The sequence below is a fragment of the Phoca vitulina genome, unplaced genomic scaffold, assembly GCF_004348235.1.
Source record: "Phoca vitulina isolate PV1807 unplaced genomic scaffold, GSC_HSeal_1.0 scaffold94, whole genome shotgun sequence".
Classification (NCBI taxonomy): domain Eukaryota; kingdom Metazoa; phylum Chordata; class Mammalia; order Carnivora; family Phocidae; genus Phoca; species Phoca vitulina.
This window is the reverse complement of record NW_022589797.1, coordinates 2,187,279-2,213,653: the sequence shown is the minus strand read 5'-3', so window position 1 is coordinate 2,213,653 and position 26,375 is coordinate 2,187,279. Positions and strand designations below refer to the sequence as shown.

General features: G+C 41.0%; 1 protein-coding gene and 1 pseudogene across 7 annotated transcripts in view; one reads left to right on the top strand and one right to left on the bottom strand.

Annotated features, from left to right (window-relative positions):
- FAM205C (family with sequence similarity 205 member C) overlaps positions 1-26,375 on the bottom strand; it is a 112,778-nt gene that overhangs the window by 62,913 nt on the left and 23,490 nt on the right. The gene's annotated exons all lie outside the window — the stretch shown is intronic.
- Positions 14,303-15,652, top strand: LOC116627081 (annotated as a pseudogene).

Genomic DNA, 26,375 nt, shown 5'->3' with positions numbered 1-26,375 from the left:
TTGTTTTTCTTTTTCAACATTTCCTTGGCGATTTGGGGTCTTTTCTGATTCCATACAAATTTTAGGATTGTTTGTTCCAGCACTTTGAAAAATGTCATTGGAATTTTGATCGGGATGGCATTGAAGGTATAGATTGCTCTGGGTAGCATAGACATTTTAACAATGTTTGTTCTTCCGATCCATGAGCATGGAATATTTTTCCATCTTTTTGTGTCTTCTTCAATTTCTTTCATGAGTGCTTTGTAGTTCCTAGAGTATAGATCCTTTACCTCTTTGGTTAGGTTTATTCCGAGGTATCTTATGGTTTTTGGTGCTATTGTAAATGGAATCATTTCTCTAATTTCTCTTTCTACGGTTGTGTTGTTAGTGTATAAGAAAGCAACTGATTTCTGTGCATTGATTTTGTATCCTGCCACATTACTGAATTGCTGGATGAGTTCTAGTAATTTGGGGGTGGAGTCTTTTGGGTTTTCCACATAAAGTATCATGTCGTCTGCGAAAAGAGAGAGTTTGACTTCTTCTTTGCCAATTTGAATACCTTTTATTTCTTTTTGTTGTCTGATTGCTGTTGCTAGGACTTCTAGTACTATGCTGAACAATAGTGGCGAGAGTGGGCATCCTTGACGTGTTCCTGATCTTAAGGGAAAGGCTCTCAGCTTTTCCCCATTGAGGATGATATTCGCTGTGGGTTTTTCATAGATGGATTTTATGAACTTGAGGAATGTTCCCTCTATCCCTATACTCTGGAGAGTTTTAATCAGGAAAGGATGTTGTATTTTGTCAAATGCTTTTTCTGCATCAATTGAGAGGACCATATGGTTCTTCTCCCTCCTCTTATTAATGTGTTCTATCACATTGATTGATTTGCAAATGTTGAACCACCCTTGCATCCTGGGGATAAATCCCACTTGGTCGTGGTGGATGATCCTTTTAATGTACTGTTGGATCCTATTAGCTAGGATTTTGTTGAGGATTTTGGAATCCATATTCATCAGGGATATCAGTCTGAAATTCTCCTTTTTGATGGGGTCTTTGCCTGGTTTGGGGATTAAGGTAATGCTGGCCTCACAGAATGAGTTTGGAAGTTTTCCTTCTGTTTCTATTTCTAGAAACAGCTTCAGTAGAATAGGTATTATTTCTTCTTTGAATGTTTGGTAGAATTCCCCAGGGAATCCATCAGGCCCTGGACTCTTGTTTTTGGGGAGGTTTTTGATCACTGCTTCAATCTTGTTACTGGTTATTGGCCTATTCAGGTTGTCAATTTCTTCCTGTTTCAGTCTTGGCGGCTTATAGGTTTCCAGGAAGGCCTCCATTTCATCCAGATTGCTCAGTTTATTGGCATATAGTTGTTGATAATAATTTCTAATAATTGTTTCTATTTCCTTGGTGTTAGTCGTGATCTCTCCCCTTTCATTCATAATTTTATTAATTTGGGTCATTTCTCTTTTCTTTTGGCTAAGTCTGGCCAGTGGTTTATCGATCTTATTAATTCTTTCAAAGAACCAACTTCTAGTTTCGTTGATCTGATCTACTGTGTTTCTGGTTTCTAATTCATTGATTTCTGCTCTAATTTTAATTATTTCTTTTCTAGTGCGTGGCTTAGGCGTCATTTGTTGCTTTTTCTCTAGTTCTTTAAGGTGTAGAGTTAGTTGGTGAATTCGGGATTTTTCTATTTTTTTGAGTGAGGCTTGGATGGCTATGTATTTCCCCCTTAGGACTGCCTTTGCAGTATCCCATAGGTTTTGGACCAATGTGTTTTCATTCTCATTGATTTCCATGAATTGTTTAAGTTCTTCTTTGATTTCCTGGTTGACCCAAACATTCTTGAGCAGAGTGGTCTTTAGCTTCCAAGTGTTTGAATTTCTGCCAAATTTTTTCTTGTGATTGAGTTCCAGTTTTAGAGCATTGTGGTCTGAGAATATGCAGGGAATAATCTCAATCTTTTGGTATCGGTTGAGACCTGATTTGTGACCCAGTATATGGTCTATTCTGGAGAAAGTTCCATATGCGCTTGAGAAGAATGAGTATTCTGTTGTTTTAGGGTGGAATGTTCTGTAAATATCTATGAGGTCCATCTGGTCCAATGTATCATTCAAAGCTCTTGTTTCCTTGTTGATTTTCTGCTTAGATGATCTGTCCATTGCTGAGAGTGGAGTATTGAGGTCTCCTACAATTAACGTATTGTTATCAATATGACTCTTTATTTTGGTTAACAGCTGGCTTATGTAGATGGCTGCTCCCATGTTGGGGGCATAGATATTTACAATTGTTAGATCTTCTTGTTGGATAGACCCTTTAAGAATGATATAGTGTCCTTCTGTGTCTCTTATTACAGACTTTAGTTTAAAATCTAATTTGTCTGATATAACAATTGCTACCCCAGCTTTCTTTTGAGGTCTGCTGGCATGGAAGATGGATCTCCATCCCTTCACTTTCAGTCTGGATGTATCTTTAGGTTCAAAATGAGTCTCTTGTAGACAGCATATGGATGGGTCCTGTCTTTTTATCCAATCTGCAACCCTGTGCTGTTTTATGGGAGCATTTAGGCATTCACGTTGAGAGTGATTATTGAAAGATATGAATTAATTGTCATCATGTTGCCTGTGAAGACGTTGTTTTTATAGATTGTCCCTGTAAATTTCTGTTGTATATCACTCTTGGGGTCTTTCTCCTTTTATAGAACCCCCCTTAATATTTCTTGCAGGGCCGGCTTAGTGGTCACATATTCTTTCAGCTTCTGCCGGTCGTGGAAGCTCTGCATCTCTCCATCCATTCTAAATGAAAGCCTTGCCGGATAAAGTATTCTTGGCTGCATGTTCTCCTCATTTAGTACCCTAAATATGTCTTGCCAGGCCTTTCTGGCTTGCCAGGTCTCTGTGGATAGGTCTGACGTTATTCTGATGTTCCTCCCTCTGTACGTAAGGAATCTCTTTCCCCTAACTGCCCTTAAGATGGTTTCCTTGGTTCTAAGATTTGCAAGTTTTACTATTACATGCCGGGGTGTTGGCCTGTTTTCCTTGATCTTGGGAGGGGTCCTCTCTACCTCTAGGACTCGAATGTTTGTTTCATTCCCCAGATTAGGGAAGTTCTCAGCTACGATTTGCTCAAATACATCTTCTAGTCCTCTCTCTCTCTCCACTCCCTCCGGGATTCCAATTATTCTGACATTGGAATGCTTCATGGTGTCACTTATTTCTCTGATTCTATTTTCATGGATTCTGAGTTGTTTTTCCCTGGCCTCCTCTTTTCCCTTTTTATTATATTGTCTTCCAGGTTGCTTATTCTCTCTTCTGCCTCAGTTACCCTAGCTGTTAGATTATCTAGATTGGATTGGATCTCATTGATAGCATTTTTAAGTTCTGCCAATTCACCTTTTATTTCTGCCCTTAGAGACTCTATGTTGCCATTAATTGATTTCTCCATTCTAGCCATTGTCTTCACAATTGCTAGCCTGAATTCCATCTCCGACATCTTGGTTATATCTGCATCCATTTGTAAATCTGCAGCATAAGTCATAATCTCTGAGTCTTTTCTATTTTGGGGGCTCCTCCTCCTAGTCATTCTGTTGATGGGTATAGAGTCCAAATTATTGACCACCAAGATGCACCTGTTTCTTGGGACCTTAGGGTTGCTGGCCTCTTGTTTTCCCAGCCTGTCTTCTGCAGGAGGGGCCTGCCGCGCTGTTACTCAGGCAACCCTGTTCCGGCGGAGTTGCCCTGCGCCCCTGTGGCGGGGGATGGGCTCAGCGGGAATCAGTTTTTGAGGCTTTCGTTCTCTGGCGGCTTTCCCTGGCGGCTTTCCATGTCTCTTCCACGAGTCAGAGCAGAAGAGACCATTTCCAACCCTCTGCCGCAGAGCAGAGAGATCGCAGTCTGTTCTTTAGTGAGCTCTCCAGGCCACACTGTCTCCGTTTCTGTCCATGCTGCTATAAACTGCAGCGTCCTGGGTTGTGCGCTCCTCCACTGCGCTCCCGGTCCTGCCTCCAGGTCGGGGCACGTCTCTGCCCTTTGTGCTTCTAAAACCGCCAGCCGCTCCCAGTTTGCGCGCGCGCGACCCCGCTGCTCTGGGATTCCGCCCCAGGGGCTGCAGTTCGCAGGCGCGACCCCACCGCTCCGGGTTTCCGGCCGGGGGCTGCAGTTCGCCAGCGCAACCCCGCCACTCCAAATTTCCATAATTTCTAACTAATGTTCCTTTCTTGTTTCTGGATGCTATCCAGGATACCACATTACATTTAGTTGTCATGTCCCCTTTAGGCTCCTCTTGGCTGTGGTAGTTCCTCAGACTTCCCTTGTTTTTGATGGCCTTGACAGTTTTGAGGAGTACTGGTCAGGAACACTGAAAGATGCCTCTCTATTGGAATTTGTCTGTTGTTATTCTCATGAATAGACTGGGGTTATGGGGTTTGGAGAGGAAGACGACACAGGTAAAGTGCCATTTTTATCGCTATTAGCTATTTTTTTTTTTTTTAAGAAATTTTTCTTTTTTTTTTTTTTAAGATTTTATTTATTTATTTGAGAGAGAGAGAATGAGAGACAGAGAGCATGAGAGGGAGGAGGGTCAGAGGGAGAAGCAGACTCCCTGCCGAGCAGGGAGCCCGATGCGGGACTTGATCCCAGGACTCCAGGATCATGACCTGAGCCGAAGGCAGTCGCTTAACCAACTGAGCCACCCAGGCGCCCTATTAGCTATTTTTTTTAATGAATATATAATAACTGCCTCTTGGTGGCGCCATGGCCCATGCACTCCAGCCAGGCTCTGCAGCTGCTGGAGGAGCAAGATCATGAGGTGGCAGTGCCCCAGGAGAAGACATTTAAAAGTACAGGTTCCAGGGGAGGAGTCCAAGATGGCAGAGGAATAGGAGACCTTAATTTCATCTGGTCCCAGGAATTCAGCTAGGTAGCAATCAAATAATTCTTTTTTTTTTTTTTAAAGATTTTATTTATTTATTTGACAGAGAGAGAGAGAGAGAGAGATCACAAGTAGGCAGACAGGCAGGCAGAGGGAGAGGGAGAAGCAGGCTCCCCGCTGAGCACAGAGCCTGATGTGGGGCTCAATCCCAGGACCCTGGGATCATGACCTGAGCCGAAGGCAGATGCTTAACCATCTGAGCCACCCAGGCGTCCCAGCAATCAAATAATTCTGAACACCTGTGAACTCAACCGGAGAGCTAAGAAAAGAATAGTGGCAACTCTACAAATAGAAAAGCGACCACTTTCTGCAAGAATGACAAGATGGAAAAACTCACCTCAAAAAAGAGAACAAGAGGCAGTACTGACTGCCAGGAACCTAATCAGTATAGACATAAGTAAGTTGTTGGAACTAGAGTTCAGAATAATGATTATAAAGATACTAACTAGGCTTGAAAAAAGCATAGAAGACACTAGAGATTCCCTTTCTGGAGAAATAAAAGAACTAAAATCTAACCAAGTCGAAATCAAAAAGGTTATTAATGAGATGAAATAAAAAATGGATGCTCCAGGGGCGCCTGGGTGGCTCAGTTGTTAAGCGTCTGCTTTCGGCTCAGGTCATGATCTCAGGGTCCTGGGATCGAGCCCCACATCGGGCTCCCTGCTCGGTGGGAAGCCTGCTTCTCCCTCTCCCACTCCCCCTGCTTGTGTTCCCTCTCTCACTGTGTCTCTCTCTGTCAAATAAATAAATAAAATCTTTAAAAAAAAAAAATGGATGCTCCAACTGCTACGATAAATGGGGCAGAAGAGAATTAGTGATATAGAATATCAAATGATGGAGAACAAAGAAGCTGAGAAAAAGAGATAAACAACTACTGGATCACGAGGAGAGATTTTAAGAGATAAGTGATACCATAAAGTGAAACAATATTAGAATAATGGGGATCCCAGAAGAAGAGGAAAGAGAGAGGGGCAGAAGGTATACTGGAGCAAATTATAATAGAGAACTTCCCTAATATGGGGAAGGAAAGAGGCATCAAAATCCAGGAGGCACAGAGAACCCCCCTCAAAATCAATAAAAACAGGTCAACACCCTGACATAGAATAGTGAAATTTACAAATCTCAGAGACAAAGAAAATCCTGAAAGCAGCTCAGGACAAGAGGTCCGTAACCTACAAGGGTAGGAACATTAGACTGGCAGCAGACCTATCCACAGAGACCTGGCAGGCCAGAAGGGACTGGCATGATATATTCAGGGTGCTAAATGAGAAAAGTATGCAGCCAAGAATATTTTATCCAGCTACAATGTCATTCAAAATAGGAGTGATAAAAACTTCCAGGACAAACAGAAACGAAAAGAATTTGATCAAACCAGCCCTATAGGGGCACCTGGGTGGCTCAGTCGTTAAGCATCTGCCTTCGGCTCAGGTCATGATCCCGGGGTCCTGGGATGGAGCCCCACATCAGGCTCCTGCTCCGCGGGAAGCCTGCTTCTCCCTCTCCCACTCCCCCTGCTTGTGTTCTCTCTCTTGCTGTGTCTCTCTCTGTCAAATAAATAAATAAAATCTAAAAAAAAGAAAAAAAAACCCAGCCCTACAAGGAATATTAAAAGAGATCCTCTAAGCAAAGAGAGAGCCCAAAAGTAACAAAGACCAGAAAGGAACAGAGACAATATACAGTAACAGTCACTTTACAGGTAATTCAATGGCACTAAATTCGTATCTTTCAATAGTTACTCTGAATGTAAATGGGTTAAATGCCCCAATCAAAAAACACAGGGTATCAGATTGGATAAAAAAGCAAGACCCATTGATATGCTGTCTGCAAGAGACTCATTTTAGACCCAAAGACAGCTCCAGATTTAAAGTAAGGGGGTGGAAAACCATTTATCATGCTAATGGACATCAAAAGAAAGCTGAGGCGGCAATCCTTATAACAGACAAATTAGATTTTAAACAAAAGACTGTAATAAGAGATGAGGAAGGTCACTATATCATAATTAAAGGGTCTACCCAACAAGAAGATCTAACAATTGTAAATATTTATGTCCCTAACATGGGAGCAGTCAATTATATGAGCCAATTAATAACAAAATTAAAGAAACACATCGATAATAATACAATAATGGTAGGGGACTTTAATACCCCCCTCACTGCAATGGACAGATCATCTAAGCAGAAGATCAACAAGGAAATAAAGGCTCTGAATGACACACTGGACCAGATGGACGTCACAGATATATTCAAAACATTCCATCCTAAAGCAACAGAATACACATTCTTCTCAAGTGCACATGGAACATTCAAAATAGATCACATACTGGGTCACAAATCAGGTCTCAACAAGTACCAAAAGATTGGGATCATTCCCCACATATTTTTGGACCACAATGCTTTGAAACTGGAACTCAATCACAAGAGGAAATTTGGAAAGAATTCAAATAAATGGAGGCTGAAGACCATCCTACTAAAGAATGAATGGGTCAACCAGGAAATTAAAGAAGAATTTAAAAAAATTCATGGAAACAAATGAAAATGAAAACAAAACTGTTCAAAATCTTTGGGATGCAGCAAAGGGGTCCTAAGAGGGAAGTATATAGCAATACAAGCCTTTCTCAAGAAGCAAGAAAGGTCTCAAATACACAACCTAACCTTGCACCTAAAGGAGCTGGAGAAAGAACAGCAAATAAAGCCTAAACCAAGCAGGAGAAGAGAAATAATAAAGATCAGAGCAGAAATTAAAAGAACAGTAGAACAGATCAACGACACTTGGAGTTACTTCTTTGAAAGAATTAATAAGATTGATAAACCCCAGGCCACACTTATCAAAAAGAAAAAAGAAAGGAGGGGCGCCTGGGTGGCTCAGATGGTTAAGCGTCTGCCTTCGGCTCAGGTCATGATCCCAGGGTCCAGGGATCAAGCCCCGCATCGGGCTCCCGGCTCAGCGGGGAGCCTGCTTCTCCCTCTCCCTCTGCCTCTCCCCCTGCTCATGTTCTCTCTCTCTCTCTGTATCTCTGTGTCTCAAATGAATTTTAAAAAAAAGAAAGAAAAAAGAAAGGACCGAAATAAATAAAATCACGAATGAAAGAGGAGAGATCACAACTAACACTGAAGAAAAACAAACAATCATAAGAACATATTATAAAACATTTAAGAATATATATGCCAACAAATTAGGCAAACTGGAAGAAATGGATGCATTCCTAGAGACATATAAACTACCAAAATTGAAACAGGAAGAAATAGAAAACCTGAGGGGCATCTGAGTGGCTCAGTCGTTGGGCGTCTGCCTTCGGCTCAGGTCATGATCCCAGGGTCCTGGGATCGAGCCCTGCATCGGGCTCCCTACTCTGTGGGAAGCCTGATTCTCCCTCTCCCACTCCTCCTGCTTGTGTTCCCTCTCTCACTGTGTCTCTTTCTGTCAAATAAATACATAAAATCTTTTAAAAAATAAAAAGAAATAGAAAACCTGAACAGACCCCAAACCAGCAAGGAAATTGAAGCAGTAATCAAAAATCTCCCAACAAACAAGAGCCCAGGGCCAGAAGGCCTCCCAGGGGAATTCTACCAAACATTTAAAGAAGAATTAATACCTATTCTTCTGAAGCTGTTTCATTTTTTTTATTATGTTCAGTTAGCCACTATATATTATATCATTAGTTTTTGATGGCTGCAAGGGGGGTTCAACATCTGCAAATCAATCAATGTGATACACCACATTAATAAAAGAAAGGACAAGAACCATAAGATCCTCTCAATAGATGAAGAAAAAGCATTTGACAAAGTATAGCATCCTTTCTTGATTAAAACTCTTCATAGTATAGGGATAGAGGGAACATACCTCAATATCATAAAAGCCATCTATGAAAAATCCACAGCGAATATCATTCTCAATGGGGAAAAATTGAGAGCTTTTCCCCGAAGATCAGGAACATGGCAGGGATGTCCACTATCACTACTGCTGTTCAACATAGTACTAGAAGTCCTAGCCTCAGCAATCAGACAACAAAAAGAAATAAAAGGCATCAGAATTGGCACTCTTTGCAGGTGACATGATACTCTATGTGGAAAACCCCAAAGATTCCACCCCAAAATTGCTAGAACTCATACAGGAATTCAGCAAAGTGGCAGGATATAAAATCAATGCAGAGAAATCAGTTGCATTTCTATACACTGAGACAGAAGAAAAAGAAATTAAGGAGCAGATCTCATTTACAATTGCAACCAAAACCATAAGATACCTAGGAATAAACCTAACCAAAGAGGCAAAGGATCTGTACTCAGAAAACTATACAACACTCATGAAAGAAATTGAGGAAGACACAAACAAATGGAAAAACGATTGTTTTGGATTGGAAGAACAAATATTGTTAAAATGTCTATGCTACCAGAGCAATCTACACATTCAATTCAATCCTTACCAAAATACCATCAATTTTTTCACAGAGCTGGAACAAATAATCCTAAAAGTTGTATGGAACCAGAAAAGACCCTGAAGAGCCAAAGGAATGTTGAAAAGGAAACTAAAGCTGGTGGCATCACAATTCCAGACTTCAAGTTCTATTACAAAGCTATAATCATCAAGATAGCATGGTACTGGCACAAAAACAGGCACATAGATCAATGGAACAGAATAGAGAACCCAGAAATGGACCCACAACTCTATGGTCAACTAATTTTTGACAAAGCAGGAAAGAACATTGAACTGAAAAAAGACAGTCTCTTCAACAAATGGCGTTGGGAAAATTGGACAGCCACATGCAGAAGAAACTGGACCATTTCCTTACACCATATACAAAAAAAAACTCAAAATGGATGAAAGACCTAAATGTGAGACAGGAAACCATCAAAATCCTAGAGGAGAACACAGGCAGCAACCTCTGTGACCTCGACTGCAGCAACTTCTTGCTAGACACATCTCCAAAGGCAAGGGAAACAAAGGGAAAAATGAACTATTGGGACCTCATCAAGATAAAAAGCTTTTGCACAGCAAAGGAAACAGTCGGCAAAACCAAAAGACAAGCGACATAATGGGAGAAGATATTTGCAAATGACATATCAGATAAAGGGCTAGTATCCAAAATCTATAAAGAACTTACCAAACTCAACACCCAAAGAACAAATAATCCAATCAAGGAATGGGCAGAAGACATGAACAGACATTTCTCCAAAGAAAACATCCAAATGGCCAACAGATACATGAAAAAATGCTCCACATAACTTGGCATCAGGGAAATCCAAATCAAAACCTCAATGAGATACCACCTCACACCAGTCAGAATGGCTAAAATTAACAAGTCAGGAAATGACAGATGTTGGCGGGGATGCGGAGAAAGGGGAACCCTCCTACACTGTTGGTGGGAATGAAAGCTGGTGCAGCCACTCTGGAAAACAGTATGGAGGTTCCTCAAAAGGTTGAAAATAGAGCTACCATATGATCCAGCAATTGCACTACTGGGTATTTACCCCAAAGATACAAAAGTAGGGATCCGAAAGGGTACATGCATCCCGATGTTTATAGCAGCAATGTCCACAATAGCCAAACTATGGAAAGAGCCAAGATGTCCATCGACAGGTGAATGGATAAAGAAGATGTGGTATATATATACAATGGAATATTATGCAGCCATCAAAAGGAATGAGATCTTGCCATTTGCAACGACATGGATGGAACTGGAGGGTATTATGCTGAGCGAAATAAGTCAAAGAAAGAAAGACATGTATCATATGACCTCACTGATATGAGGAATTCTTAATCTCAGGAAACAAACTGAGGGTTGCTGGAGTGGGGGGTGGGGTGGGAGGGATGGGGTGACTGGGTGATGGACACTGGGGAGGGTATGTGCTCTGGTAAGCGCTGTGAACTGTGCAAGACTGTTGAATCTCAGATCTGTACCTCTGAAACAAATAATGCAATATATGTTAAGAAAGAAAAAAAGAAGAAGAATGTAGCAGGAGGGGAAGAATGAAGGGGGGGAAATCGGAGGGGGAGAAGAACCATGAGAGACGATGGACTCTGAAAAACAAACTGAGGGTTCTAGAGGGGAGGGGGGTGGGAGGATGGGTTAGCCTGGTGATGGGTATTGAGGAGGGCACGTTCTGCATGGAGCACTGGGTGTTATGCACAAACAATGAATCATGGAACACTCTTATCTAAAACTAATGATGTAATGTATGGGGATTAACATAACAATAAAAAATAAATAAATAAATAAATGCACAATTATATAGTCAATTAATCTTTGACAAAGCAGGAAAGAATACCATTCCAGCCACTCTGGAAAACAGTATGGAGATTTCTCAAAAAGTTGAAAATGGGGGCACCTAGGTGGCTCAGCCGGTTAAACATCTGCCTTCAGCTCATTTCATGATCTCAGGGTCCTGGGATTGAGCCCCGCATTGGGCTCCCTGCTCAGCGGGGAGCCTGCTTCTCCCTCTCCCACTCCCCCTGCTGGTGTTCCCTCTCTCACTGTGTCTCTCTCTGTCAAATAAATAAAATCTTTAAAAAAATAAATAAAATAAAATAAAATGGGCAGAAGACATGAATAGTTCTCCAAAGGAGACATCCAGGGTTAGTATCCAAAATATATAAAGAACTGATACAACTCAACACCCAAAAAACAAATAATCAAATTTTTAAAATGGGCAGAAGACATGAATAGTTCTCCAAAGGAGACATCCAGATGGCCAAGAGACACATGAAAAGATGCTCAACAACACTTACCATCAGGGAAATGCAAACCAAAACCACAATGAGATATCACCTCACACCTCTCAGCATAATTAAATAAAAAACACAAAAAACAAGTGTTGGCGAGGAACCCTCTTGCACTATGATGGGAATGCAAACTATGGAAGACAATATGGAGGTTCCTCAAAAAGTTAAAAATAATTGCACTACTGGGTATTTACCCCAAGGAAAACCCTAAAACCATTACTCCAAAGGATATTTGCATCCCCATATTTATAGCAGCCTTATCTACAATAGCCAAATCATGGAAGCAGCCTGAGTGTCCACCCATAGATGAATGGATAAAAAAGATGTGAGATATATATATATATATGTATATATATATATATATATATACATATATATATATCTCCACAATGTAATATTGTTCAGCCATAAAAAAGAATGAAATCTTGCCATTTGCAAGGATGGAGCTAGAAAGTATAATTTTAAGTGAAATAAGTCAGTCAGAGAAAGACATACCATATGATTTCACTCGTATGTGAATTTAAGAAACAAAACAGATGAGCAAAGGGGAAAAAAGGGAGAAACAAAGAAAGAGACTTTTAACTATAGAGAACAAACTGATGGTTACCAGAGGGGAGGTGGGCTGAGGGATGGGTGAAATAGGTGATGGGGATTAAGAAGTGCACTTGTGATGATGCACCCTGGATGATGTATGAAATTGTTGAATCACTATACTTTACACCTGAAATAACAACACTGTATGTTAACTACAATGGAATTAAAATGAAATAAAAATAAATAAGTAATAAAATTGTAAAAATAATAAACAAAATTTTAAGATCATAATAAGATGGAAGCATAGGCTCTATAAATAAATACGTACATACATACATAAATAAGAAGAAAAAAATTTTTAATGAACAAACAAAAAGCAAAATCAGACCTATAAAGACCTTTACAAAGAACAAACTGATGGTTGCCAAGACGTAGGGGTTGGGGGGATTGGCAAAATATGTGAAGGAGAGTGGGAGATACAGGCTTCCCGTTATGGAATGAGTAAATCACAGGAATAAAAGGCACAGCATAAGGAATACAGTCAATGATACTATAATGGCGTTGAATGGTGACAGATGGTAGCTATACTTACGAACATAGAATAAAGCATAGTATAACATATAAACTTGTTGAATAACTGTTGTACACCTGAAACTAATGTAATACTCTGTCAACTATACTAAAAAAAGAAATTTTTTAAAGATTTTTATTTATTTATTTGGCAAAGAGAGAGAAAGAGAGCACAAGCAGGGGGAGCAGCAGGCAGAGGGAAAGTGAGAAGTAGGCTCCCCGCTGAGCAGAGAGCCTGACATGGGGCTCGATCCCAGGACCATGGGATCATGACCTAAGCTGAAGGCAGACGCTTAACCAACTGAGCCACCCAGGCGCCCCTAAAAAAAATTTTTTTTAATACATACACAATAGCACACACTCTCTAACAGGCCCTCTACTAATTTTTTTTTTTTTAACAAACTGGAAACTACCAAACTATGAAGTTTTTTAAAAAATTGGAACAAAGCTTCTCTTTTAATATCTCTGTTTTAAGAAAATCCTGAGATTGTAAGACAGTAAATAAATATAAATTGTTACCGTTTACAACTACTTAGCAATATGTATAAGAACTTTCGAGGTACCTGGGTGGCTCAGTCGGTTAAGCATCTGCCTTTGGCTCAGGTCCTGATCCAAGGGTCCTGGGATCAAGCCCCACATCAGGCTCTCTGCTCAGCAGGGAGCCTGCTTCTCCTTCTCCCCCTGCCTGCCACTCCCCCTGCTTGTGCGCACTCTCTCTCTGTGTCAAATAAGTAAAATCTTTAAAAAAAAACAACAAACTTTCCTAATGCTGTTCAAAACAAAAGTCAGAAATACAAACAAGGGGCTGGAAAGTAAGATTAGATCAGTTTTTTTTTTTAAAGCTACTTTTCTTTGATGTATGTGTTTGAGTTTTAAAATTTTTTTTTTTTTTTAAAGATTTTATTTATTTATTTGAGACAGAATGAGAGAGAGAGAGAGCACATGAGAGGGGGGAGGGTCAGAGGCAGAAGCAGACTCCCCGCTGAGCAGAGAGCCCGATGTGGGACTCGATCCCGGGACTCCAGGATCATGACCTGAGCCGAAGGCAGTCGCTTAACCAACTGAGCCACCCAGGCGCCCCTGAGTTTTAAAATCTTGACCCAACCTCCCACCAGCACTACATTATCACACAAATAAATATAAAATCACACACAAAAAATGCTACTTGCGAAAAAGTAGGGTATTCTGACTGTGTATAGCACTGGAACATAGCCTAACCTTGGGGATGTGGCTGTCAGAGAAAGCTTTGCAGAGGAAGTGACATTTAGATTGAGACCAAAAGAGTGAGTTAATTTGAAGAAAAACATTCTACACAGAGGTAATAACGTATACAAAGGTGCTGAAGTGGGGCGCCTGGGTGGTACAGTCGGTTAAGCATCTGACTCTTGGGTTTGGCTCAGGTCATGATCTCAGGGTCGTGAGATCGAGAACCATGATGAGCTCTGTGCTCAGCATGGAGTCTGCTTAAGACTCTCTCTCTCCCTCTGCCCCTCCCCGCTATTCTCTCTCTCTCAAATAAATAAATAAATCTTAAAAAAAACAAAAAAACAAAAAAAACAAAGGGAGGCTCGAGCTGCTGTGCACCCAAAAGAGGAATCGGGGCCTGGCGTCCCCTCCTCGCCCCAGGCCGGGCCCTGCCCCACTTTATTCTTCCTGGTTGAGATGGGCTCAGCCAAGAGCGCCCCAGTCACTCCAGTGTGGCCTCTGCCACACAACAAGCTTCTGGCCTGAGTGGCGGACCCCCATTCACCTAGTGCCGGCATCCTGCGCACTCCCATCCAGGTGGAGAGCTCTCCACAGCCAAACCTACCAGCAGGGGAGCAGCTGGAGGGTCCCAATCAGGCCCAAGACTCAGATTCCCGCTCTCCTACCCTTGGCATTGCGCGGACACCTATGAAGACCAGCAGCGGAGAACCCCCAAGCCCACTGGTGAAACAGCTGAGTGAAGTATTTGAGACCAAAGCCCCCAAATCGAATCTGCCCCCAGAGCCTGTTCTGCCCTTAGAAGCAACTTCATCTTCTGAATTGGACTTGCCTCTGGGCACCCAGTTTTCCCTTGAGGACCAGATGTCACCCTGGAGCCAGACTGAGCTCCCCTCCAAGCAGGTGTTCTCCAAGGAGGAAGCAGGACAACCCTCAGAAACCCCCATAGCCAGCCAGGGCTCGGACAAGCCCTTGAGAGACCCTGAGACTTCCCGATCTTCAGGTTCTAAGCACAATATACGGAAAGCAAATGGCAAGGTACTACTAGGGAGATCTCCCCTCACAATCCTACAGGATGACAACTCCCCTGGAACCCTGACACCACGACAGGGTAAGCGGCCTTCTCCCCTGAGTGACAATGCTAAGGAGCTAAAGGAAGGGGCCATTCTGGGAACTGGATGACTTCTGAAAACTGGAGGCCGAGTGTGGGAGCAGGGCCAGGACCAGGACCAGGAAAATCAGCACTTTCCAAACTTGGTGGAGAACTAGGCCGAGTATGGCCCCAGCACTGGCTTCACCGGGGGCCTAGTGATGTTGCATCCCCTCAACCCCATCTTTCCCTGGGAGACTGGAAAGGCTTGTTGTCTTCAACCCCCCCTTAAACTCCCAGCTCGGGGACTGAACGCTTTCTTGGGCTCTCTTTGTGTCTCATGTGTTTCTTGTATATTAAAGGAAGTGGTTTTTAAAAAAACAAAACAAACAAACAAAAAAACCCAAAGGTGTTGAAGTGGAAAGAGCTTGCACATGAGGAAGTGAAACAAGCAGTACAGCGTGGTGGTGAAGAGTCCAGGTTCCAAAGTAAAATGGCCTGGATTTGAATCCCAGCTATACCCTCCACTTGCTGTGTGACCTTGGATAATTTACATAACCTCTCTGGACCTTGGTTTCCTCATTTATACCTACCACATAGGATGTTTGTGAGGAGAGTAATTGTTCAATAAATATTAGTTTATTATTATAATAACTGGTTAAACTAGAATGGTGCTACAGGTATTGGAGAGGTAGGCAGGGCCATAATATCATGGAGGCTTCTAGGCTCTATTATGTACCTCTGAAACAAATAATACATTATATGTTTAAAAAAAAAAAAAGAAGAAGATAGCAGGAAGGGAAAAATGAAGGGGGGAAAATTGGAGGGGGAGACGAACCATGAGAGGCTATGGACTCTGAGAAACAAACTGAGGGTTCTAGAGGGGAGGGGGGTGGGGGGATGGGTTAGACTGGTGATGGGTATTAAAGAGGGCACGTACTGAATGGAGCACTGGGTGTTATACACAAACAATGAATCATGGAACAGTATATCTAAAACTAATGATGTAATGTATGGGGATTAACATAACAATAAAAAAATTAAAAAAAAAAAAAGAAGAAGAAGAAGACAGCCAGGAAGCAGCCCTCACAAGACACTGAATCTACCAGCACCTTAATCTTGGACTTCCCAGCCCCGGAACTGTGAGAATTAATTTCTGTTGCTTATAAGCTACCCAGTCTATTGTTTTTTGATATAGAAGCCCAAGCATACTAAGATAGTCTTCAAGTTATCACAGTCATCATAAGCAGCAGTCTGTATTAACCACCCAAGTAACAGTTATTAACTCTCAAGTACCCATACTCCAGTGAGAGAATACACTACTATAAATATTCAAATCCATGAACAGCCTCCTGAGAAGAACTAAGAAGATGTCACAAACATTAAAACTGCCTCACCTTCTCTCTATATCTTCTTTTTACCTCCTCCTTCTCCTAACATTAGGGCCCTTTAGTCAGTGGAACTAGCTAGCCATTTGTAACCCTTTCAGAGAATTTCAGCTGAAATCTGGATACCCAGCCCACTCTGATGTGGTATTTGCCTTTCATGCTTAATTTGTCTATAACATTACAAATTTCATACTCCTACATTTCTACTGTTAAAATCATAATACTATTTTAGTACTTCTCTTTTGCAAGTGAAATTAGCATTAACATCTAAAATTGAAAAGTTGTTGGTTGTCGCCCTAATGTGTCTAGGGGCTTAATCCAAGCCTGAAGTCTAAATTCTCAGTGCCTAAGATGACCTATGTTTTGTACAGGTTTCTCAGCATACTTAAGTGCTACGGTGGACTTATACCTGGGTCTCTTTGTATCAGAGGATGACCAGGTTGACTTTTCCTTTGGTAAAATGGAAAGAACCTGAGATCAGAGACATCATCTGGGAGTATTCTCCTGAAATGTTCTCTTGTTCTTTACCCTTACAGGATTTTCCAACAGAAGGGCAGAGCATGGATGCCTCTCCATTAAAGGAGGCACCAGGAATCCTGTGGGCCTCATGTCTAGAATAAAAAATCTTGGAAGGTTTTTTCTAGATATGCCTCCTAAGGCAAGGGAAATAAAAGCAAAAAATAAACTCTTGGGACTACATCAAAGTAAAAAGCTTCTGCACAGCAAAGGAAACAATCAACAAAACAAAAAGACAACCTACTGAATGGGAGAAAATATTTGCAAATGATACATCTGAGAAAGAGTTAGTATCCAAAATACATTAAGAACTTCTACAGCTCAACACCCAAAAAACAAATAACCCAATTAAAAAAATGGGTAGAAGACATGAACAGACATTTCTCCAAAGAAGACATACAGATGGCCAACGGACATGAAAAAATTGAACATTACTCATCATCAGGGAAAGGCAAATCAAAACCACAATGAGCTATCACCTCACACCTGTCAGAATGGCTAAAATCAAAAACATGAAATAACAAGTTTTTTAAAGATTTATTTATTTATTTGAGAGAGAGAGGGAGGGAGTGGGGGGGAGGGGCAGAGGGAGAGAGAGAGAGAATCTTAAGCAGGTTCCACACCCAGTGTGAAGCCCTACTCAGGGCTTGGTCTGACGACCCTAAGATCACAACCTGAGCCAAAACCAACAGTCAGATGCTTAATTGACTGTGCCACCCAGGCACCCCAAGAAATAAGTTTTGTGAGGATGTGGAGAAAAAGGAACCCTCATGCACTGTTGGTAGGAATATAAACTGCTACAGCCACTATGGAAAACAGTATGGAGGTTCCTCAAAAAATTAAAAATAAAATCACTATATGATTCAATAATCCCACTATTGGGTATTTACCCAAAGAATACAAAAACACTAATTCAAAAAGATATATGCACCCTTATGTTTACTGAAGAATTATTTACAATAGCCAAATTATGGAAGCAACCCAAGTGTCCAACAATAAATGAATGGATAAAGAAGGTATGGTTTAAATATATAATGGAATGTTACTCGGCCATAAAAAAGAATGAAATCTTGCCATTTGCAGCAACATGGGTGGATCTAGAAGGTATAGTGCTAAGCGAAAGAAGTCCATCAGATAAAGACAAATACCGTATGATTTTACTCATATGTGGAATTTAAAAAACAAAACAAACAAAGAAAAAAGAGACAAAGAACCAGACTCCTAAATATACAAAACAAGCTGGTGATTACAGGGGGTGGGAGGAGATGGGTTAGGGAATGGGTGAAAGAGATGAAGGGGATTAAGCATACACATATCCTTTTTTATTTTTTAGATTTTATTTTTATGTAATCTCAACACAACACAACATGGGGCTCAAACTCACAACCCCGAGACCAACAGTCACATACTCTACTAACTGAGCCAGCCAGGTGCCCCAAGAGTACACGTATCTTGATGAGCACTGAGTAATGTATAGGATTGTTGAATCACTGTACTGTACACCTTAAATTAATATAACACTGTACAGTAATTATACTGGAACTAAATACATAAATAAAAATTAAAAAAAAAAAACCCTTAGGGTTTTGCAGCTAGTGCTCACATCCAGAGCAGAATCAAGGTAGTATCTCAGGAAAGTGGCTAGAAGGAAGCAGAAGAGCCCTAAACATATTCCCATAAAGATCAGGGACATTTACTCCTGGTACTTATGAAGATTTCTAATAATTATGTGACTGTTGTTCTTATTTTATGTAATTTTGCCATTAGGGAGCTAACATTTTAAGCAGAACAAAGAAACTAATAAACTTTTCAGACAGGGCCAGCGACATGCAGAGGAACTTCCCAGATGATCTTTTTGACATCTTTTTCAATTTTATAACTCTATTCTAACGCTAAAAATCTAAAAATTGTTCATAAACTCCTTTCAGCTTCTGAAGAGTAAGGAATACATTAGGAAACTGCATCCCAATTTAGATGTATCTAGGCAAGAACCCAGCCTAAGAAGATATTGGTGGCAGCAGGAAAAGAAAGCAAGAGGCCAAATCCATGACCTATAGAACTCAAAATTAACTTGTTTCAAAATTATCTTGGAAGGGACTCTGGCTTGCATCTCAATCCATAGCCCCAATATCCTAACAGAAAGAAAAGTGCAAGTCTATGTTGCAGGGGTAGTATTTCTCCAGAAATCACCTAAGTTTGAGAAGGCAACAGCGAGAATCTGAGGCTCCTCTCTAATTCCAGAACCTTCTCTCTGGTCTTCAGGCACCTGACATATCCCAGGGATTGAATCCTGCTTCTGTCTACTCATCTTTTCAGCATAGCCAATATGCCTCTCTCTTTATCTCATCTCTTCAAAGCAGGCTCTGGGCTAAGTTCAGAATGCCTTTATGTGTTATTCCCTCCCACTGCTGCCATCCCACTGCACTGTCTGTGGCCCCAAGCCATGACCGAATGTCAGGAAACAGCCCATTTTTTTCCATGCTGAAACAGCATGAGAAAATGCTTAGGAAATGTATGCTGAATAAACTATATACAAATATATGCTAAGGCAATTTAAAAAGAATAATATTGTAGTGAAATTATGGATAATTCTTCTATTTTTAAAAATTTCAACAGTATTATTTACATAATCATAAATAAAATAATACTTGCTTTTCAAAATTTTCTAAATTCATAAGTATATTTATTTTTAAAATAAAACATATAATTATACATTTAAATACTTTTATAAAAATGAATAGCTTATAAATACTTAACCTACTGCTATAATAAAAAACTATTTTTATATAAAAGTCAGAAATGAGTTTCCCACATATTTTCTAAATATACCCTCATCATGCTTCTATCCTCTCTATCAAGATAACTCCCACTGGAATGTAAACCCACCACCATGATAATGTGAGTCCTCTCCCTCCTACCAAAATATAAACTTTGTGAGATCAGGAAGTCCTTCTTGTTTACCACTGTATCCCTAGCTCCAGCAACACTGCATGGCAAATGGTAGTCACTCAGTAAATATTGCTGAGTAAGTGAATGTATGTCTGCATGCATCTTTATCCAAAGACAGGAACACTAATGTAATCAAATGGAAGCAAAAAGAATGCATACATTATATGGGTCTTATTACAGTATTGATAAGGGGTAATGTTTATTAAGCATTTATTAATATACAAGGCACTAGGCTAAATACTTGATACGTAAAAATATGATATAGGTACTATTAATTTTATTTTTTAAAAACCTGGAGGCAAATGAATTTGAGAGATTAGTATTATTACATAGCTACATATATCTTTTTTGTAAAGATTTATTTATTTGAGAGAGAGAGAAAGAGTATGTGCACAGGAAGAGGGGCAGAGGGAGAGGGAGAAGCAGACTTCTGGCTGAGTGAGGAGCCCGACTCAGGGCTTGATTTCATGACCCTGAGATCGGATCCTGGGGGGAGGCGCAGAGGGAGAGGGAGAGAGAAAATCTGAAGCAGACTCTGCACTGAGCGTGGAGCCCAATGCAGGGCTCCATCTCATGACCCTGAGATCACGACCTGAGCCGAAACCAAGAGTCCGACACTTAACCAACTGAGCCACCCAGGTGCCCCTACCTATATCTTTTTTAATTTACAAAACCCCTGATCCATCTTTATGAGTTGTTCTTCATAATAAAATTATAGAGTAAGACAATGTTCAAGTTCTGCCTTCTGCCTTTGGATTCTCAAAATCACACAGTGAGTGAAAGAGCTGCAGTAAGGATTTTGATTCCTTAATCCTAATCTGTGGCCAAGGCAGCTCATATTTCTTCCCAGAAGATAAAAACAAACATTTGTAGTAATGTTGCCTATGTCACAAGGCTCTGGTGAGGGAGAGTTAATAAGTGATTACAAAATTCTGAGTAAATACAAACTGCTGTAGAAATGCAAAACATCTCCAACAACAGTAATTAATTTTAATCATCTCTTTTCTATGTGCAGCTGTCTCTCAAAATTCACTTTGGGGGTTTAATCACCACATCTCAACAAATAAAGTAACCGCCCTCTTTCTCAGACCCTACGAAGAAGCTACCCCCAGCTGCTGAAGTTCTTCTCCTCCCCACCCCTATACATTTCCTACTCCCAGGTGATTAGCAAAGGCTGAATGCTGACATTAATCAGAAAAATAGTACGGACTGAGACTTGAGCCTTTCAAAATCCCTGAATTTCATTTTTTAAATTTCAAGTTTTTATTTAAATTGTAGTTAACATATATGGTAAAATTGGCTTCAGGTGTAGAATTTAGTGATTCATCACTTACATATACCATCCAGTGCTCATCACAAGCGCCCTCCTTCATACCCATCACCCATTCAGCCCATCCCCCACCCACCTCCCTCCATCAACCCTCAGTTTGTTCTCTATCGTTAAGAGTCTCTTATAGTTTGCTTCCCTCTCTCCCTTTTCTCCCCCCTTCCCCATGTTCATCTGTTTTGTTTCTTAAATTCCACATATGAGTGAAATCATATGGTATTTGTCTTTCACTGACTGACTTATTTCGCTTAGCATAATACACTCTAGCTCCATCCACGTCATTGCAAATGGCAAGATTTCATTCTTTTTGATGGCTGAGTAATATTGTGTAAACTACATCTTTTTTTTTTAAAGATTTTATTCATTTATTTGTCAGAGAGAGAGAGAGCACAAGCAGGGGGAGTGGCAGGCAGAGGGAGAAGCAGACTCCCTACTGAGCAGGGAGCCCGATGCGGGATTCAATCCCAGGACCCTGGGATCATGACCTGAGCTGAAGGCAGATGCTTAACCAACTGAGCCACCCAGGCGTCCCTACCACATCTTCTTTATCCATTTATCAGCTGATGCACATTTGGGCTCTTTCCATAGTTTGGCTATTGTTGATAATGCTGGTAGAAACACTGGGGTGCATGTGCTACCCAAAGCAATCTATACATTTAATGCAATCCCTATCAAAATACCACCAGCATTTTTCACAGAGTTAGAACAAACAATCCTAAAACTTGTATGTGAAATAGCCAAAGCAATCTTGAAAAAAAAAAAAAAAAAGCAAAGCCGGAGGCATCACAATTCTGGACTTCAAGCTATATTACTTTTTTTTTTTTTTTGACAGAGAAAGAGACAGCGAGAGAGGCAACACAAGCAGGGGGAGTGAGAGAGGGAGAAGCAGGCCTCCCGCCAAGCAGGGAGCCCGATGCGGGGCTCGATCCCAGGACCCTGAGATCATGACCTGAGCCGAAGGCAGTCGCTTAACCAACTGAGCCACCCAGGCGCCCCAAGCTATATTACAAAGCTGTAGTCATCAAGACAGCATGGTACTAGAACAAAAACAGACACACAGATCAATGGAACAGAGAGAGAACCCAGAAATGGACCCACAACTCTATGATCAACTAATCTTCGACAAAGCAGGAAAGAATATCCAATGGAAAAAAGATAGTCTCAACAAATGGGGTTGGGAAAACTGGACAGCCACATGCAGAAGATGAAACTGGACCACTTTCTTATACCATATACAAAAATAAACTCAAAATGGATGAAAGACCTAAATGTGAGACAGGAAACCATCAAAATCCTAGAGGAGAACACAGGCAGCAACCTCTTTGACCTCAGCTGCAACAACTTCTTACTAGACACGTTGCCAGAGGCAAGGGAAACAAAAGCAAAAATGAACTATTGGGACCTCATCAAGATAAAAAGCTCCTGCAAAATGAAGAAACAATCAACAAAACTAAAAGGCAGCCTACAGAATGGGAGAAAATATTTGCAAGTGACATATCAGATAAAGGGTTAGTATCCAAAATCTATAAATAACTTATCAAAGTCAACACCCAATAAATAAGTAATCCAGTTAAGAAATGGGCAGAAGATGGGGCGCCTTGGTGACTCAGTCAGTTAAGCATCCAACTCTTGGTTTCAGCTCAGGTCATGATCTTGGGGTGGTGAGATGGAGCCCCATGTCGGGTTCTGCACTCAGTGGGGAGTCTGCTTGAGATTCTCTCTCTCCTTCTCCCCCTGCCCCTCCCACTGCTCACACTCTCTCTCTAAAATAAATGTCTTTTTAAAAAATTTTAAATATTTGGGGCGCCTGGGTGGCTCAGTCATTAAGCATCTGCCTTCGGCTCGGGTCATGATCCCGGGGTCCTGGGATCGAGCCCCGCATCGGGCTCCCTGCTCGGCGGGAGGCCTGCTTCTCCCTCTCTCATCTCCCTGCTTGTGTTCCCTCTCTTACTGTGTCTCTCTCTGTCAAATAAATAAATAAAATCTTTAAAAAAAATTTTTTTTAATATTTAAAAATAAAAATCAGGCACACTAAGAGATCAACAAAAATAACTAATAATAAAATAGAATAATTGTAACAATATACTGTAATAAAAGGTTTATGAATGTGATCTCTCTCAAAATATTTTATTGTAATGTATTTTCCCTTCTTCTTGTAATGATGTGAGATGATAAAATGCCTACATGATGAGAGGAAATGAGATAAATGACATAAGCATTGTGACATACTGTTAAGCTACTATTGACATTCTGATGCTGCATCAGGAGGATCATCTGCTTCCAGACTGCGAGTAATGGAAACCACAGATAATGGGCTTCTTGAGTAGTAGTAACAGAGGACATATGGCCACAAAACAAAAAATATTTAGTATCTGGCCCAATATAGAAGTAGTCTGCCAACCCCTGATAGGGTGAGGCCTGAGTTCTAGAGCACTCCAATAAATAAGAAATATGAGGGGTGCCTGGGTGGCTCAGTCAGTTAAGCATCCAACTCTTGATTTCAGCTCAGGTCATGATCTCAGGGTCGTGAGATTGAGCCCCATGTCAGGCTCTGTGCTGGGTGTGGAACCTCCTTAAGATTCTCTTTCCCAGACATACAAATGGCCAATAGACACTTGAAAAAATACTCAACATCACTCGGCATCAGGGAAATACAAATCAAAACCACAATGAGATACCACTTCACACTGGTCAGAATGGCTAAAATTAACAACTCAGGAAACAACAGAAGTTGGCAAGGATGTGGAGAAAGGGGAACCCTCTTACACTGTTGGTGGGAATGCAAATTGGTCAGCAGTTTGGAAGACAGACATACTGTCTGGAAGACAGTATGGAAGTTCCTCAAAAAGTTAAAAATAGAGCTACCCTATGACCCAGCAATTGCACTATCAGGTATTTATCCAAAGGATACAAACACAGTGATTTGAAGTGATTATAGCAGCAATGTCCACAATAGCCAAAATATGGAAAGAGCCCAGATGTCCACTGACAGATGAATGGATAAAGAAGATGTGGTGTACACACACACACACACACACACACACACACACACACACACACACAGAGGAATATTACTCAGCCATTAAAAAGAATGAAATCTTGCCATCTGCAACATCGATGGAACTAGAGGGTATTATGCTAAGTGAAATAAGTCAGTCAGAGGAAGACAAATATATGATTTCACTCATATATGGAATTTAAGAAACCAAACAAATGAACTTGGGGAAGGGAAGGAAAAATAAGACAAAAACAGAGAGGGAAACAAACTATAAGAGACTCTTAACTCTAGGAAAAAAACTGAGGGTTGCTGGAGGGGAGGTGGTGGGGGGGATGGGATAACTGGGTGATGGGCATTTAGGAGGGCACTTGATGTAATGAGCACTGGGTGTTATATGCAACTAATGAATCACTAAATTACCTCTGAAACTAATAATAACGCTATATGTTAATTAAATTGAATTTTTAAAAAAAGATTCTCTCTTTGCCTCTCCCTCTGCTCCTCCCACCCTCACTCCCCCTCTCTAAAAAAATTTATATTTTGAGAAAGAGCAGTTCATGATATGGCAGAAAACCAGGGAAATGTGGGTCTCCAAAGATAGGTGAAGACAAAGACCATTTTTAAGGTAAGAGGGAGTGATCAAGTATGTTAATATTGCCTGGAGGACAAGCAAGATGGGAACTGAGAAAATGAAAGTTGAACTTCATAACCTAAAGGCCACCAGGGACCTTCACAAGAACATTCTCTTTGGAACGGTAGGAAATGATGTGGGAATTCAACAAAGAATGGGAAGAGAGGCAGTGGAGACAGGTAAGAGTTTTGCTAGAAAGGAGAACAGAGAAACTGATCAGGAAAAGGTGAATGAATTCCATAGGCACAGCACCTGGGCCACAAAATCCAGATAGCCCTTGGTTTTCATTTCAGTGTTAACCATTAAAATTTTGTGTTTTATTTAATAAAAAAGAGGAAACCTTATAAAATCATAGATGATTTTGTGTGGAGAGACATGTTCTAATAAGATAACAAGTATAAAGGCATATGGTTTCTCTTATAAAACAAAATTTAACTCTTTCATAATTTAACTCTCCAAGGAGACTTTCCAGGCAGCAAAGGGCAAGCTCAGCAAAGCTGCTCCAACTGTGTTTTCTGAGATTCTCTTTCCCCAGGGAGACTCTTTAACTTCAAGAACTGTCACAGACCCCAGGAATACAAATGTTCTTCCTTTCACATTCTGGTACAAGTGTAGTCAAAAACCCCTCCTACCTTTGCAAGGTAGAGACAGACTGGAATATTCAAAAGCTTTTCCAGGAGGCTAAGGGAGAATGAAGCAAACAGAAAGGGCAGAGGCAGGAAAACAGGAATATGAAATTTAGGCACACAGGCTTTGAAGCCAGATAATCTTGGATTTAAATCATTGCTCTGCCACTAAGTGGCTGTATAACTTTGTGCAGGTTACTTAACTTCTCTGAAGCATAGTTTCTTCATCTATACAATGGGTAAATTTATACCTACCTGTGTTCATTCAGGTCCTCCAAGAAGTAAACACCAAGATCAGATCAGACTTGCAAGAAATTGGTGGGAATGCTTATGAAAGAAAATGGAGAGGGAGCTGGGGAAGGATGAGATCTGTCAGACAATGATACACATCTGACCCATAGGAAGGAGAAACGGAAAGAAGGTAGGATAGGAAGAGCCTTAGACTGCCATGAAGCTTTCAGAAATTTTCTCGGGCCAAAACCATCAGCCAGAGGAGTCCTCTGTCTCACAGGAATGGGCCTGCTGCAATATCCCTGCTGTGCACCTCACTGGCTAAAAGAGACCGCAGGAAACAGCCTCAGAGCAAATGCAGTGTTGTATTTAGAATATAGCAGTTGGGGACATCAGTCAATTATGCCCCCCACAGTAGGAGATCTGAGAGGCACATTCTCATAGTTGTACACATCTCCCTCTCTACAGGGGATTGTGGAGCAGTTCCACCTTGGTTCCCAGGGGCCTTTCTTCTTGAGGAAGGGCCAGGTTTAGTGGAATGAATTACAGCCCTCATCACTGCTGTTGATTTCAGGCCTGCAACTGATACTCATACTCTGCCTTCTCCATTCTAAATTCTCCTCACTGTCATCTGTCACCTTGGCTGGTCTTGGTGGCTTACCTGGTGGTGTGACCTGAGCCTTCATT